General features: G+C 45.6%; 1 protein-coding gene across 4 annotated transcripts in view; it reads left to right on the forward strand.

Annotated features, from left to right (window-relative positions):
- The window catches only part of LOC117357438, a 239747-nt gene that overhangs the window by 94722 nt on the left and 130538 nt on the right, over positions 1 to 14487 (forward strand). The gene's annotated exons all lie outside the window — the stretch shown is intronic.

The raw sequence follows: 14487 nt of genomic DNA on the forward strand, positions 1-14487 counted from the left end.
TACATTACCGGTTTCCTTTGCCTTTCAACCACAACATGGTTTTGAAACTTTCCTTTAGGCATTTGGAGTCGCTGTTTTTAGGGTCAAAAAATAAGAATCTTTCCTGATTTGGCTCGAGACACGCAAATGTGACAAAGTGTTTGTGCCAGGGCACAGGCTATATCTGCCAAATTTTGGGGTTACAATTTCCTTCTATGTATTTTATTTTTGAGGGCAAACAATTTCAGTTTTATGACCCTAAAGTCCAGGGGTGTCAAAGTCCCTCCTCGAGGGCCGGAATCCAGTCGGGTTTTCAGGATTTCCCCAATGAATATGCATTGAAAGCAGTGCATGCAAATAGATCTCATGCAGATTCATTGGGGAAATCCTGAAAACCCGACTGGATTCTGGCCCTCGAGGACCGACTTTGACACCTGTGCCCTAAACAGAAGAATTTTTGAGAGCCAAGGAAGATGTTAATGTCATAGTGTAATTGTTCCTCAATTCTTGAATCCTATTACTTATATATTGTGGGCGAATAATTAAATCCTTTTTTCCTTGTTTTCATTTTCTAAATTTTGCTGATTTATCCCAGAAGTATGGTGATGTAATTTTATGTTGAAATGCAATAGCCAAAAACCCTCAGGGTATAAGTGGAATATAAGTGTTTGTTTAAATGAAATTGGTAGACAGGAGGGTTTTTCTGAGCTGATATAGGTTATTCTGCCTAAGGTGCTAACTCCAGGCGGAGAGAGGCCATGCAATTACAAAAAAAATATTCCAAACAAAACATTTTATTCTTAATTATACATTACCAGCAGACATTTATCTCCTGTTTATGGTTGAGGGATATTTTCCTTACAGAAATCTGTCCCTTTTTAGAGCAGAGAATGAGGTCAGTAGCCTGGAATTTCATTGCAGCCAGGCAGAAATATTCCCTTCTAGCTGTAAAAAAATGGGGCTCGCTCCGTGAAAATGCTCTTTCCCTGTGAAAGCGGTGACATTTTACAGAATTAGGCTAACTGCTATTACGTTTGGCCATTGAGTTTGCATGAATTCTGCCACCCTTTTGGCAGGAAGGACAGCTTTCTCATCCAAGATAAAGTGCAGTTGGGAGGAAGAAGGTTGGGGATGGGGGGGGGGGTTGAAGTCAGACTGAGGTTGCAAAAAAAAAATGTTTGGCAGTAGATTTTTACCTGGGGGAGTTCCTGGAGGATTAAGTTCCACATTAAAGACGCAGTTCACGCATCCTGCTGAAAAAAATGTGTTGGGGTGGAGCTGCTGGCCCAGCATGCAACACTTCGGCAGGTATTGCAAACAAACCTGATTCTTATTCTTCGGGCCTGGATTATTATTCCAAACTTTAAGGAGACATGTCGGTGCAACGTGTGTAAAAGGTGCATTAGCACAGGTTGGCAGCTTCTAGGGGTGTTTTAAAAGGCAGCAGCAGCTGTCATCAGCTAAACAGCATCTGACCTAGGATCCATCAGCACTTTTTCAGCACTTTTTCTTCCTGCGTTTGCTGTGTTGTGTACTGCTTCATTCCACTTTTCACGATGTTTGTTTCTGTGTGATTAGCTTTCTCCCTTCCTCCTTCCTACCCCCTTGACATATGTGTTTGTTTTTTTTCAGATACCATGGTCTGGAGCTGTTTATTTCTGTTGCAACTACTTCTAGACAGGGCGGGGCGCCAGGGTTATGCGGCCGATACGGTTTCATCACATGTTGCTGGGCTTTCATGCCCTGCAACGCAGCATAGGGCCAGCTTCTTCAGGCAGGAAGCCTGCTGGGTTGCAGAGGATTTAAGGAGGCGGCCAATTGTGGCTGTGGAGGAGTGGCCTAGTGGCGAGAGCTGTTGGCCTCGGCATCCTGAGGTTGCAGATTTGATCGCAGCTCCGCTCCTTGTCACCCTGGGCAAGTCACTTAACTCTGCATTGCCCCGAGCACCATAGTTAATTGTGAGCCCACCAGAACAGACAAGAGCACCTGATCATTATTCAGTGTAAAGCACTTAGAATGTAAATAGTATATACAGTAAAAAAGCGGTCCGCATAAGCAGGAAGCTGAAGTTTTGATATAGGTTGGTAGGGATGAGAATCATGAGGTGATGTGGTGGTCATATGGCAGGGAGGGGGTGAGTTCTGAGACTCGAGGATATGTATGAGGAAGACGCACTCTTTCGGGGCTCTGGGCCTTGGGGATGTATATTGGAGGATTCATGGGTTTAGGGAAACCTCAGGGATGTACTCGTATATAGTGGGGGGGAGGGGGGACCTCCCCCAATGTCACTGAAAATGCTACTCTCCATTTAAGTAGTCTGCTACAGTGCCCTGGCACGTGCTTCGGGTCGAGGTAGCTTACTGCAAATAACTAAGTACGCCATTGAGTTAGTCTTCCTCCCCCTTTCATCCGCTGTTTCCCCCTCCTGCTCTCATCTCTCCCCTTTCCATGTAGTCACTAGCATCTGTCTTTCTCCCTTCTATTTAACCTTTCCTTTTCCTCCTTCCATCCATTGTCTCCCCGATCTCTCTGTCCCCTTTTTTTTCTGTCTCTTTAGTCTCTCCGCTCCCCACTTCTATCCATACACCCTTTTTCTACTCCCCTTCCAATCGGCATCTTTTCTCTTCTCCACCCCCCCCCAACCCGTATTGTCTGTTTTCTCCCACCCTCGCTTCCCCAGCACTCCAGTAGCTGCTGCTTTCTGGACAGCCAAAGGAAGAGACACTGCACGACCAACCAGAAGTCCGAAAAAAGATCAGAGTATGCCTGGTCTTCAACCCCTCTTTATTAGCAACCAATCGTAAAATTTGCATGGACGCTAAACACAAACGTATATCATGTGGAACACGGACTCGACACGGGCCGTGTTATCAGCTAGGGCGCCTGCATCAGGAGTCCATCACTAGTAAGTAACGTCGTAAAAGTTCCACGTCAAATCCAAGAAGCAACGTGTAGATGAACGCGTCAAAAGGAAAATCCTTCAGCAGCTTCTGAAGGTTTTGATTTGATGTAGAACTTTTATATGTGATATAGTAGTGGTGGATTCCTGATGCAGACACACTAGCTGAAACATGGCTCGAGTCAAGTCCATGTTCCACGTTTTATATATATATATATATAACCCACTTAGACTATAAGTAGTACTGTATATAAGTATTTATATGCCACTTATAATCTAAGTGGATTACATTTAGGTACTCAAGCATTTTTTCCTGTCATAGCATTTTGAAAGAGTGCTATTGAATTGTACACACATTGGATGGGGATTTTTGAGCCAATGATGTACAAACCCTTTCTAGTATGTCTGTTCAGTTTTCTACTCATAGCACACGGGGATCTGAGGCTCTTTCCCCCTTTAACCCTTTCAGGACCATAAGGATCGTAGGCCAATTTTTGTGGTTTTGATGACATTTTTATGGTAAAAAGGGCTTGCAGATGCCAAAAAATTGATTTTTTTTGTGAAATATCATTATTTTTATTTTAAAAAAATCACACTTCTGGCTTATGGACAGTGTGGCAAGTGAATCTTCTCGTCGATCTAGCAACGACGCTAATGAATGAATGTCGGAACCAGTTTGTTTACATAAAGGCAGTATCATATGGAATCCGTACATATCAAATTTAGAACTGTAGACTATCCCAATCAAAATTGATAGGATTTTAAAGTTATGGGACAAATAGGTCCCTTGGTCCTGAAAGGGGTACGCAAGAAAGTGCGATGAAATTGTAAACGATTTGAGACGAATAATGAAGAGAATAGGATTCTTCACAATTCTGAGTCAATTTACTTACGTATGAAGTAATACACGAGGGGGTATTAGTAGTGGATTAAGTGACTTCCCTAGGGTCTCAAGGAGCAGCGTGGGTTTGAGCCCTCAACCTCAGGGTGCTGAGGCTGTAGCTGTAACCCAGAGTCCTGCAAACTTTCTAAAGCCGCGGCACACTAAACTCGGGTCCGCGGCTGGAGGGCGTCTGGCAGGGCGCGGACATCGACGCGATGTCGCACGCCTGGGTGATGTCGACATGCGCGAAGGCCCTCCAGATGGGGCCCGGAGCCTGCAATCGCGATGCTGGAGGAGGAGAGGAGGAGGCGAGGCACACCCGGAATCTCGCTGCGGTACACTAGTTTGCGAAACACTGATTTAACCACTGTGCCACACTCTCCCTTCTGTGCTCCGTCTCATCCATAATCCACTGTCTTGGATTCCAACTATCAATGTCTCATCCTTGCGTATCGGCTTGATCCATGTCAGATTTCTTGAGTAACTCTTTACATTTCTCTCTGTATTTGTGCATTTTCTTTGTGTTTTTCCTTACTTGCTGACTGGATGGACCGCTCGGGTCTTTATCTGCCGTTATTTGCTATGTTAGAGAGCTTTCTCCTGCTTGGCATATTATTTTGGTTCCATTCCTGTATTTACAGGTGAAATCTCACTCATTTCTTCTGCTTATTGAAATGCCTGCCCAAGCTTAATGACAGAACTGGATTATGGCAGCTAAATGTCGTACGTCAACACTTTGGGCTCCTTTTATCAGGTCGCGCTAGCGGTTTTAACGCGCGTTAAACCGCCGGCCGTGCTAGCCGCTAACACCTGCCTTGAGCAGGCGGTAGTTTTTTGGCCAGCGCGGGGGTTAGCGCGTGATTAAAAGTCGCGCGCGCTAACCCCGCTAGTGCGGCTTGATAAAAGGAGCCCTTTCTGTGCAATTGGATCCATTGAAGCTGTTTAAATAGGCCTCAAGGTCTATGATGGAGGCTCTATAGTCTTTCTACGCAGCTATTCTTCCTTCATCTTTGTTTGCTTTGTGGTGTCCGATGTGATGCTTGTTTGCATTTTTTTTTCTTTAGCATCTTGATACTCCCTGCTCCACCAGTGCTGCTCTTCTTATAACTTAATGAAATCTGAAGCAAAAAAATAAGTGGAAAAACAAACTCCTAATATAGAAGCTTAAAAAAAGAAGATTGGCAGAAATCCCAACAGTATATGAAACTGCATATTTGTGCCAGCAAATATCACAGGACCCCCACGGTTATTTACATAGGAAAAAATATTCGGCACAGATGGATCCTACTCATGCTCTTCCGCAAATGTTGTCGTATATCCTAATCAAAGAGAAACCAAGAAAAGAAGGAAGGAGTCCTCGCTGAATGTCCAAACACGCAGAGTGATGAGGAAGAAGTCACAGGACCCCCACGGTTATTTACATGGGAAAAAATATTTGGCACGTTTGGATCGTATTCACACTCTTCCGCAAATGTTGTCGTATATCCTAATCAAAGAGAAACCAAGAAAAGAAGGAAGGAGTCCTCGCTGAATGTCCAAACATGCAGAGCGATGAGGAAGAAGTACCAAAGAATTCAACAACATAAAGTCAAAGAACCCATAAGTCAACCCAAGTATAAATGATCTGTCTCGCACAACAGTTGGATTGCATGACTCATTTATAGTTGGGATGTTATTGTGTGATATTCCCCCTTTGGAATAATTAATGTTGACTATTTCTTCCTTACTTATCTGCACAGAAAATGTGAAGAAGGGTGCTGCTACGAGTATTGGGAAGATGGGCCAGATGCTGAAGAAGAGAACTTTCACAGGCATCGCATCAGATACCACAAAACTCTTTTGGCACTAAGCAAGTTTAATGCCAAGCATTCTAAGTCAAGTTGAGAGACCTTCATACTCTCTTACATATTCTGGCTTAGGTGTGAAGTTAATTCCTGTTCCGATATGTGTTTGGAGAAATTTCACTTGAGAAAAACTAAGGCGACACCTCTGTGAATGAGCATTCCTTAGGACTTGAGCACTGAATCAATGATTGTTAATGGTCGGACTACCAAGAGGAAACTTTAAAATAATCTAAGAATGTAAGACCCTTTTTTTAAAAAAAAAAATTCTTTGTCATCTTATTTTGGTCAAAATTTATGTTGTGATAACTACTATAACTATGTAGTAACAAAAAGGAAAAATACTATCAAATCATTACAGTAATTAAATTATAATTTATCCAAACAGGGAATTATAGGAAAATAAGGATCCAAAAATTAAAGAACTGTTAATGAAAGAGAAAATAGAACAGAAAATGTTAATACAGCCAGCCCTTACAGCATCTACAGGGCTAGACTTGAATCCTCAACCCTTCTCTTGCTTCTAAAAAGTTAACCAATTGTTTTGGATAAAAAAAATGATACAATTCTACATTATCACACAAATGCAAGGAAATCTTAAAAAATAAAATTGGCATCCAAGGCTGGCTTAAGTCCAGGAAATCCTGGTGCCGGTTTTTGTGAAATCCTAGACAAATCAGGAATTTTTTATTTTTTTTTTAATTTTTGGCCTCAAATAGGGCACTGGTCTTTGACCTAAGGGCCGCTGCGCAAACAGACTGCTGGGCACGACGGCCCACTGGTTTGACCCAGCAGTGGCAAATCTTATGTTCTTAATAGTCTCAACACAGAGTTGCGATCAGGTTCCAAAGCAAAAGTAACGACAATAGTAATACACTTGAATAATACGCTCCAATGATGACTCCATGAACTGTGTTCCAGATGTTCTGGATTACTTGCTCCTATAACAAAGGCTTTTACCAATGGAGGTAAAGCCTCAGATGGCGCATTCAGTATTTCAGTTGGCTATTTTTACCAAGTCAATAGGAATGAGGGATGTTGGAAAATCCTAGAACCTCAAAGTAGTCTTCCTCATTTGATTCTCAAGATAGTCCAACCTCCTATAAACATAATACCTTCGGAGGTGTGTTTTTGGTTTTGGGAGTTTTTTTATTCAAATAGTTTTTATTGAAAATTAGTTTGTAAAATGGAATATACAGTCAAAAATGTATACAACCATCATGAAAAACAGATCTCAAATCCCTCAAATCCACCCCCACCACTACTCTCTTGTAAGTCTCGCTTATCTATACCAAAATTATATGGCAATAGCAAATCAATATACAGTCAACATCAATCAGATCAGATCAAATGGGGTAAACATTTTACTTTTACTGCAAAGAGAACTTCATGTGGGATACAGCAGTGAATGCATTAAATACGGTAGTATTCTATAGTAACATCTTAGTGTACATTGAAATTAGGCCACAAAGCCTGACATAATCAGGCTCGAGGAATGGGCATCGACATGGCAGATGAGGTTCAACGTAGATAAGTGTAAAGTGATGCATGTAAATAACAGAAATCTCATGCACGAATACAGGATGGCCAGGGCGGTACTTGGAGAGACCTCCCAGGAAAGAGACTTGGGAGTTCTGATCAACAAGTCGAGGAAGCCGTCCGCACAATGTGTGGCGGCAGCGGCAAAAAGGGCAAACAGAATTCTAGGAATGATAAAGAAGGGGATCATGAACAGATCGGAGAAGGTTATTATGCCGCTGTACCGGGCCATGGTGTGCCCTCACCTGGAGTACTGCTTCTAGCACTAGTCGCCATACATGAAGAAGGACATGGTTCTACTCGAAAGGGTCCAGAGAAGAGCGACTAAGATGGTTAAGGGGCTGAAGGAGCTGCCGTACAGTGAGAGATTGGAGAAACTGGGCCTTTTCTCCCTTGAAAAGAGGAGACTGAGAGGGGACATGATTGAAACATTCAAGATAATGAAGGGAATATACTTAGCAGATAAAGACAGATTGTTCACCCTCTCCAGGGTAGAGAGAACGAGAGGGCACTCTCTGAAGTTAAAAGGGGATAGATTCCGTACAAACATAAGGAAGTTTTTTTCACCTAGAGAGAAGTAGAAAACTGGAATGCTCTTCCGGAGGCTGTTATAGGGGAAAACACCCTCTAGGGATTCAAGACAAAGTTAGACAAGTTTCTGCTGAACCAGAACGTACGTAGGTAGGGCTGGTCTCAGTTAGGGCACTGGTCTTTGACCTAGGGGTCGCCGTGGGAGCAGACTGCTGGGCATGATGGACCACTGGTCTGATCCAGCAGCAGCAATTCTTATGTTCCTATGTATAGGTAAGACATTTTGATTCATAAAAAATATATTCTCAAAAAATTTTGATTGCCGTATCAGTGTTATTCATCAACTTGACTCCAAAGTTGAGGATGCTCTTCTCCTTTTCCACGCAGGCATTTTGTAACTTAATTGTACATAAGAATTTCTCTAACAATAGCACACCATGATGTAAAAGCATTTTCTGGCTATGTCCATCTTGACAGCTAAAAGCAAGAGATGAGTTATTCTGTTAGGTGACCTTCCAATGGCGATCCAAGTTGATGTACGACCAAGTAAATGGACATTTTTCTTTTGAGACCAGTAATTTACCGCTCCATTTCTGCGCTTTATCCCAAACCATCTTCCAGTGCTTTTCTATGAGCAGTCCCACCATAAGTGCTCTGTGGAACCCTGTTGGCCACAGTTCCTCCAATATCGACTGTTATTCCCAACTTCCGCTTTTCCCCTTTAATAGAAGCCCAGTATGTTCATGTACTAGTTGGTATTGTAGCTGTTTGTAGTTAGTAATGGCCGTACATTTGTTTTCGTATTCGTAGATAGAACTCTACGTCTCTTCCTCCAGAATCTCCCCCACCCATTGCACCCACATGTACTCCACCCATGGTTGGTTGAAAGCATAAAGTAAGTGTAATTCTCCATAAAGTCTAGACAACTATTTTTTTTCCGCGTGGGGACTTAATCTCCACCTTTGTTGAATCTCTATATAGGTTCTCTTTTGCATCTGAACCCAGCAAAAAGTCCCTACAACTTACACTTAGAGCCTCATTCTTGGCCATCTGTTGATTTGATACCTGGGATTGAGCAACCTCTCCTTGGGAAATATAAATTATCACCTGAAAAACTTGCAGTGAAATCTATCAGAGTTGCTGAGGCCCTGAATCGCATCCCATATAAACTCCAAAGTCACTACAGGCAGTTTCTCTAGTACGAGCTGCTCTTTCTGGGAAGCAATTATTTGACCTTTGGTTTAAATCAAATTATTCACAGTCTGAATCACTGATGCGTTGAAACAATAGTCTCTAAGCCAGATACTTCCAGGGGTATAGAAACATCGGAGGGGTTTCCCTCAAGCATCCCTACAGAGAACCGTACAGAACTCTGAGCACACCAATCCTCCACTTCAAAAGTGCTTCTGGGTTGTGAAGGCAAGACTGAATGAGACAATCTATCCTGCTGCCTGCTGATTCCTTTGTAGGCGAGGCTGAAGTAGAGACTGCAATTGGTACTGGTTGAGCTCGAAACTGGTCGATGGTCTTCTGCTGGGTCTCTGAAGCAGAACTGGGGACTGAGGGAATCCCTCGCACATTCCTTCTTGTTTTCTCCATTTTCAGGCGAAAAGAGTACTTGTTGGCAAATAAAAACCCCTGGGGTCACCACAGAGCTCTCATAGATGTGTGATCAGAGAACACCATCTTGGATCCAACCCAATTCTAGCATAAGAGTTTTTGAAAAGTTATTAAAATATTTTCCTATCAGGTTATAAAACATAAAATTACCCAGTGCGTTGTTGCATTGCCCCCTTCGTCGGGCCTGGCACTGGGTTTGTAGGTTTCATTCCCTCAGTCCTACTGTCTCTCCCTTTTTACCTCTCCGCTATAATGCCTGTTTTCCTCCTGGGGTGGACAATGCTAGCTTTGTGCGTTGGGAAGCAAAGGGGATTCATTTTTTGTTTCATTTGGTTGATGAAGAGGGTCTGATCAAACCCTGTGGCCTCCTTTGTGAGGAATTTACTCTTCCTCCTACAGATGTCTATGCCTACCTTCAGATTCGCCATTACATCTCCTCCTTGTCGAGCACCCATCGCTCGGCCTCCTGTCGGGAATTGTTGATGGAGGCCTTTACATTTGGTTCCCAACAGCCTGTCCCAATGAAGTTCCACCATAGACATCTGAAGGACGAGTCCCCTCTGCTTGATTGTCTAAAATTGAGGGATGCTTGGGTTCTCCTTGTCTCTCTTGACCTATCTGCAGCCTTCGACACCATTGACCATTCTCTCCTCCTCAACCGACTTAAAGATTGCGGCGTCACAGGCCAGGCTCTTTCATGGTTTGTTTCGTACTTTAATGAACGCTGTTTTAAAGTTCATGTAAAGAATTAAACTTCTACTTCCATTTCACAAACCTATGGTGTCCCGCAAGGCTCCATTCTATCTCCTCTATTATTCAATATCTTTTTATCCCCTCTTCTTACCCTAGCACAGTCTATCGGATTCAAGATCTTCGCCTATGCAGATGACATACAACTCCTTCACCCTATCAACACCTCAAACATCTCAGAAATAAACATTATTAACAATAAACTGGATACAATTAACGACTGGCTTTACACAAACAAACTCTCCCTCAATATTGACAAATCCTGTGGTCTCCTACTCCCAATCAACAACAGTGAGACTCTATCAGGAAAAATTTCCATCAAATCCATTCCTATAAAAATAGAATCAAAAATAAAATTACTAGGAGTTACTATCGATAAAGATCTCACTTTCCACGATCACATCAGCTCGGTTGCTAAAATTTGCTTCTTCAAACTTCGCCTTATCCGCTCTCTAACTTCGATTCTAGAGACAGATGCAATCAAAATTCTAATTCATTCTCTAGTTATTTCTCACCTTGATTATTGTAACTCTCTTTATAACGGACTTCCTCAAAAAGAAATTCGACGCTTACAATTAATTCAAAACACAGCAATAAAACTCATCTATAAAACTGGTAAATTTGACCATGTTACCCCTCTTTTGAAGGAAGCACACTGGCTCCCCATTACACACTGTATTGCTTATAAAACCATTCTGCTCACTTTTAAAATCAGACTTTCTCACCTGCCTTCATACCTAGACAAGCTCCTCATCCCACAACGCTCAATACGTCTCCTGAGGTCAGCCGATCAGAAACTCTTGTCAATTCCTTCTATAAAAGATTTCTTCTACACTAGGAAAATAAACTTCGCAGTAGTAGCTCCAACTTTGTGGAATGCTCTGCCACAGCCACTCCGATCCAAACTTCAACTTGATAAATTTAAGATAAGCCTGAAGACTTTCTTATTTAGCGACGCCTTTTCCTGTGTTTAGATTTTCCCTTTTATATACAGTGGTGCCTCGCATAACGGACGCCTCGCACAGCGAACGCTGCGCACAACGAACTTTATGTCTTGATTCGTACAACGAACTTCGTTTCACACAACGAAGTCGCCCGAGCTGCATCCTTCCGCGCAGGCACTGCGCTTAACTGCCCTCTCTCCGCCTGGCTCCCTCTTGCCCCCCCCCCGACTCCCCGACACGATCGGGGCAAGAGGGCGCCCAAGCCCTCTTGCCCCCCCGACTCCCCGACACGATCGGGGCAAGAGGGAGCCCAAGCCCTCTTGCCCCCCCGACTCCCCGACACGATCGGGGCAAGAGGGAGCTCAAGCCCTCTTGCCCCCCCGACTCCCCGACACGATCGGGGCAAGAGGGAGCCCAAGCCCTCTTGCCCCCCCGACTCCCCGACACGATCGGGGCAAGAGGGAGCTCAAGCCCTCTTGCCCCCCCCGACTCCCCGACACGATCGGGGCAAGAGGGAGCCCAAGCCCTCTTGCCCCCCCGACTCCCCGACACGATCGGGCCAGGAGGGAGCCCAAGTCCTCCTGGCCACGGCGACCCCCTAACCCCACCCTGCACTACATTACGGGCAGGAGGGATCCCAGGCCCTCCTGCCCTCGACGCAAACCCCCCCTCCCCCCAACGACCGCCCCCCCCAAGAACCTCCGACCGCCCCCCCAGCCGACCCGCGACCCCCCTGGCCGACCCCCACGACACCCCCAACCCCCTTCCCCGTACCTTTCTGTAGTTGGCCGGACAGACGGGAGCCAAACCCGCCTGTCCGGCAGGCAGCCAACGACGGAATGAGGCCGGATTGGCCCATCCGTCCCAAAGCTCCGCCTACTGGTGGGGCCTAAGGCGCCTGGGCCAATCAGAATAGGCCCGGGAGCCTTAGGTCCCTCCTGGGGGCGGGGCCTGAGGCACATGGGCCCAACCCGACCATGTGCCTCAGGCCCTGCCCCCAGGAGGGACCTAAGGCTCCCGGGCCTATTCTGATTGGTCCAGGCGCCTTAGGCCCCACCAGTAGGCGGAGCTTTGGGACGGATGGGCCAATCCGGCCTCATTCCGTCGTTGGCTGCCTGCCGGACAGGCGGGTTTGGCTCCCGTCTGTCCGGCCAACTACAGAAAGGTACGGGGAAGGGGGTTGGGGGTGTCGTGGGGGTCGGCCAGGGGGGTCGCGGGTCGGCTGGGGGGGCGGTCGGAGGTTCTTGGGGGGGGCGGTCGTTGGGGGGAGGGGGGGTTTGCGTCGAGGGCAGGAGGGCCTGGGATCCCTCCTGCCCGTAATGTAGTGCAGGGTGGGGTTAGGGGGTCGCCGTGGCCAGGAGGACTTGGGCTCCCTCCTGGCCCGATATTGTTGGGGAGTTGGGGAATCGGCGGGGCAAGAGGGCTTGGGCTCCCTCTTGCCCCGATCGTGTCGGGGAGTCGGGGGGGCAAGAGGGCTTGGGCTCCCTCTTGCCCCGATCGTGTCGGGGAGTCGGAGGGACAAGAGGGCTTGGGCTCCCTCTTGCCCCGATCGTGTCGGGGAGTCGGGGGGCAAGAGGGCTTGGGCTCCCTCTTGCCCCGATCGTGTCGGGGAGTCGGGGGGGGGGCAAGAGGGCTTGGGCTCCCTCTTGCCCTGATCGTGTCGGGGAGTCGGGGGGGCAAGAGGGCTTGGGCTCCCTCTTGCCCCGATCGTGTCGGGGAGTCGGGGGGCAAGAGGGCTTGGGCTCCCTCTTGCCCCGATCGTGTCGGGGAGTCGGGGGGGCAAGAGGGCTTGAGCTCCCTCTTGCCCCGATCGTGTCGGGGGTGCCAGGGACCACACGGAGTCACCCACCGTACCACCCGATTCGGGTAAGCGCAGGTATCGGTGGGTGGCTTATTTGCGGGGGGGGGTGCCTTATTTTACATTTTTTTCTAAAAAGGGGGGGCTGTCTTATTTGATGGCCCTGCCTTATCATCGGGGAAACACGGTAGAAAAAAAAAAAAAAATGAACAGTTAAGTCCCAGTTTTTGCCGCTGAGACTCTGCCCTCTCTCACTGTAAAATTAGACTCTACTTAGTCTGTCTTTAAATTTAAAAAATGTGTGTTGTTTTAAAAAACAATTATGTTTTTAGATGTATCTAAATAAAAATAATAACCAAAAATTTATCTTTTTTTATGTCATCTTAGCATATTTTATGCTGCAGAACGAATTTTTTTTTTTTACATGTATTCTTATGGAAAAACGCGTTTCACATAACGAACGTTTCGCATAACAAACTTGCTCCTGGAACCAATTAAGTTCGTTGTGTGAGGCACCACTGTATATATTTTTTTCTTTTTCTCCCCTTTCTTCCATTCTTCGTCTTTTTCTTCTTTTCATATTCAGCCAACCGCTTTTATAAAGCGATCCCACCCTATTTGTTTTACCCTCTTCCCTCTCTCTCCTTTCTTCTTTTAACATGTAACTCTCCCCCCATCCTTCCTACTCTCCCTCACCTTCAAGTCTGTCTAGTTAATGTCTTTGGTGTGCACTTTCATTATTTTTTATTTATTTATCTTTTTTAAAATTTTTATTGTAAACCGGCCAGATACTTGTTGATGGTCGGTATATTAAAAGTCAATAAACTTGAAACTTGAGGGATTTGAATATGGAATTCTCTGATGAAGTAATTTTGAATGCCATAAAAAAGCTACCTTTGTATAGTAAATATGCTGTTTTCTGGGAACAACATTACAAACTAACTCTACGCCTCTATATTTCTCCTCGGAGAGCCTTCCTGGCGGGACTCTGCCCGACTGCGGACTGCCGGCGCTGTGGTCTCCGAACTCAGGTCTCGGACACATGTTTTGGTCCTGTCCATCAATACAAAGTTTTTGGGATGCTGTTTTTCTTTTTGTAGATGACATCTGGAACATTACAGTTCAGAGATCAGCCTTGGTATTATTTGGATCCTCCTTACATTTTCTTCCCCGTCGACCCGGGGCTTCAGCATTCCTTCGTTGGACTGCGGTGGTGGCTATCAAATGCATTTTGCTTAAGTGGATGGAGACGGAGGCTCCTGACTATTCCCTTTGGCGTAGTCACATGATCACGTTGCTTTCTTGGGAGCAGAGAGGAGTCCAGGCCATTTCCTCCTTGCCTGGGCGGGCCTTCCAACGTATTTGGGAGCCCTTTTGGACCACGTTATCTCCGGTGGCTCGTAGTCGCCTTCTGAATTGCTAGGCCCCTAGTGTTTCCCCCTTCTTCTTTTGTTTCTTATATTTTAGTTTGGCATCAGTGAGAATGGGTGGGAGGGGGGGAGGGGTTGTGGGTTGGGTTGGTGGGGTGGGATTGCTGGTTTTTCTGTGTGAAATATGGAGCTACCTTGTTGTTCTTTGTTTTTGATTTTTGCTGTTGTTTGTCTTAGTGCTCAATAAAATATATTTTATGATAAAACATAAAATTATTCAATTATACTGCTTGACACTTCCTGATACCCATAACCCCCTGCCCCAACCTCCAT

This window comes from Geotrypetes seraphini, chromosome 3 (genome assembly GCF_902459505.1).
Source record: "Geotrypetes seraphini chromosome 3, aGeoSer1.1, whole genome shotgun sequence".
Lineage (NCBI taxonomy): Eukaryota > Metazoa > Chordata > Amphibia > Gymnophiona > Dermophiidae > Geotrypetes > Geotrypetes seraphini.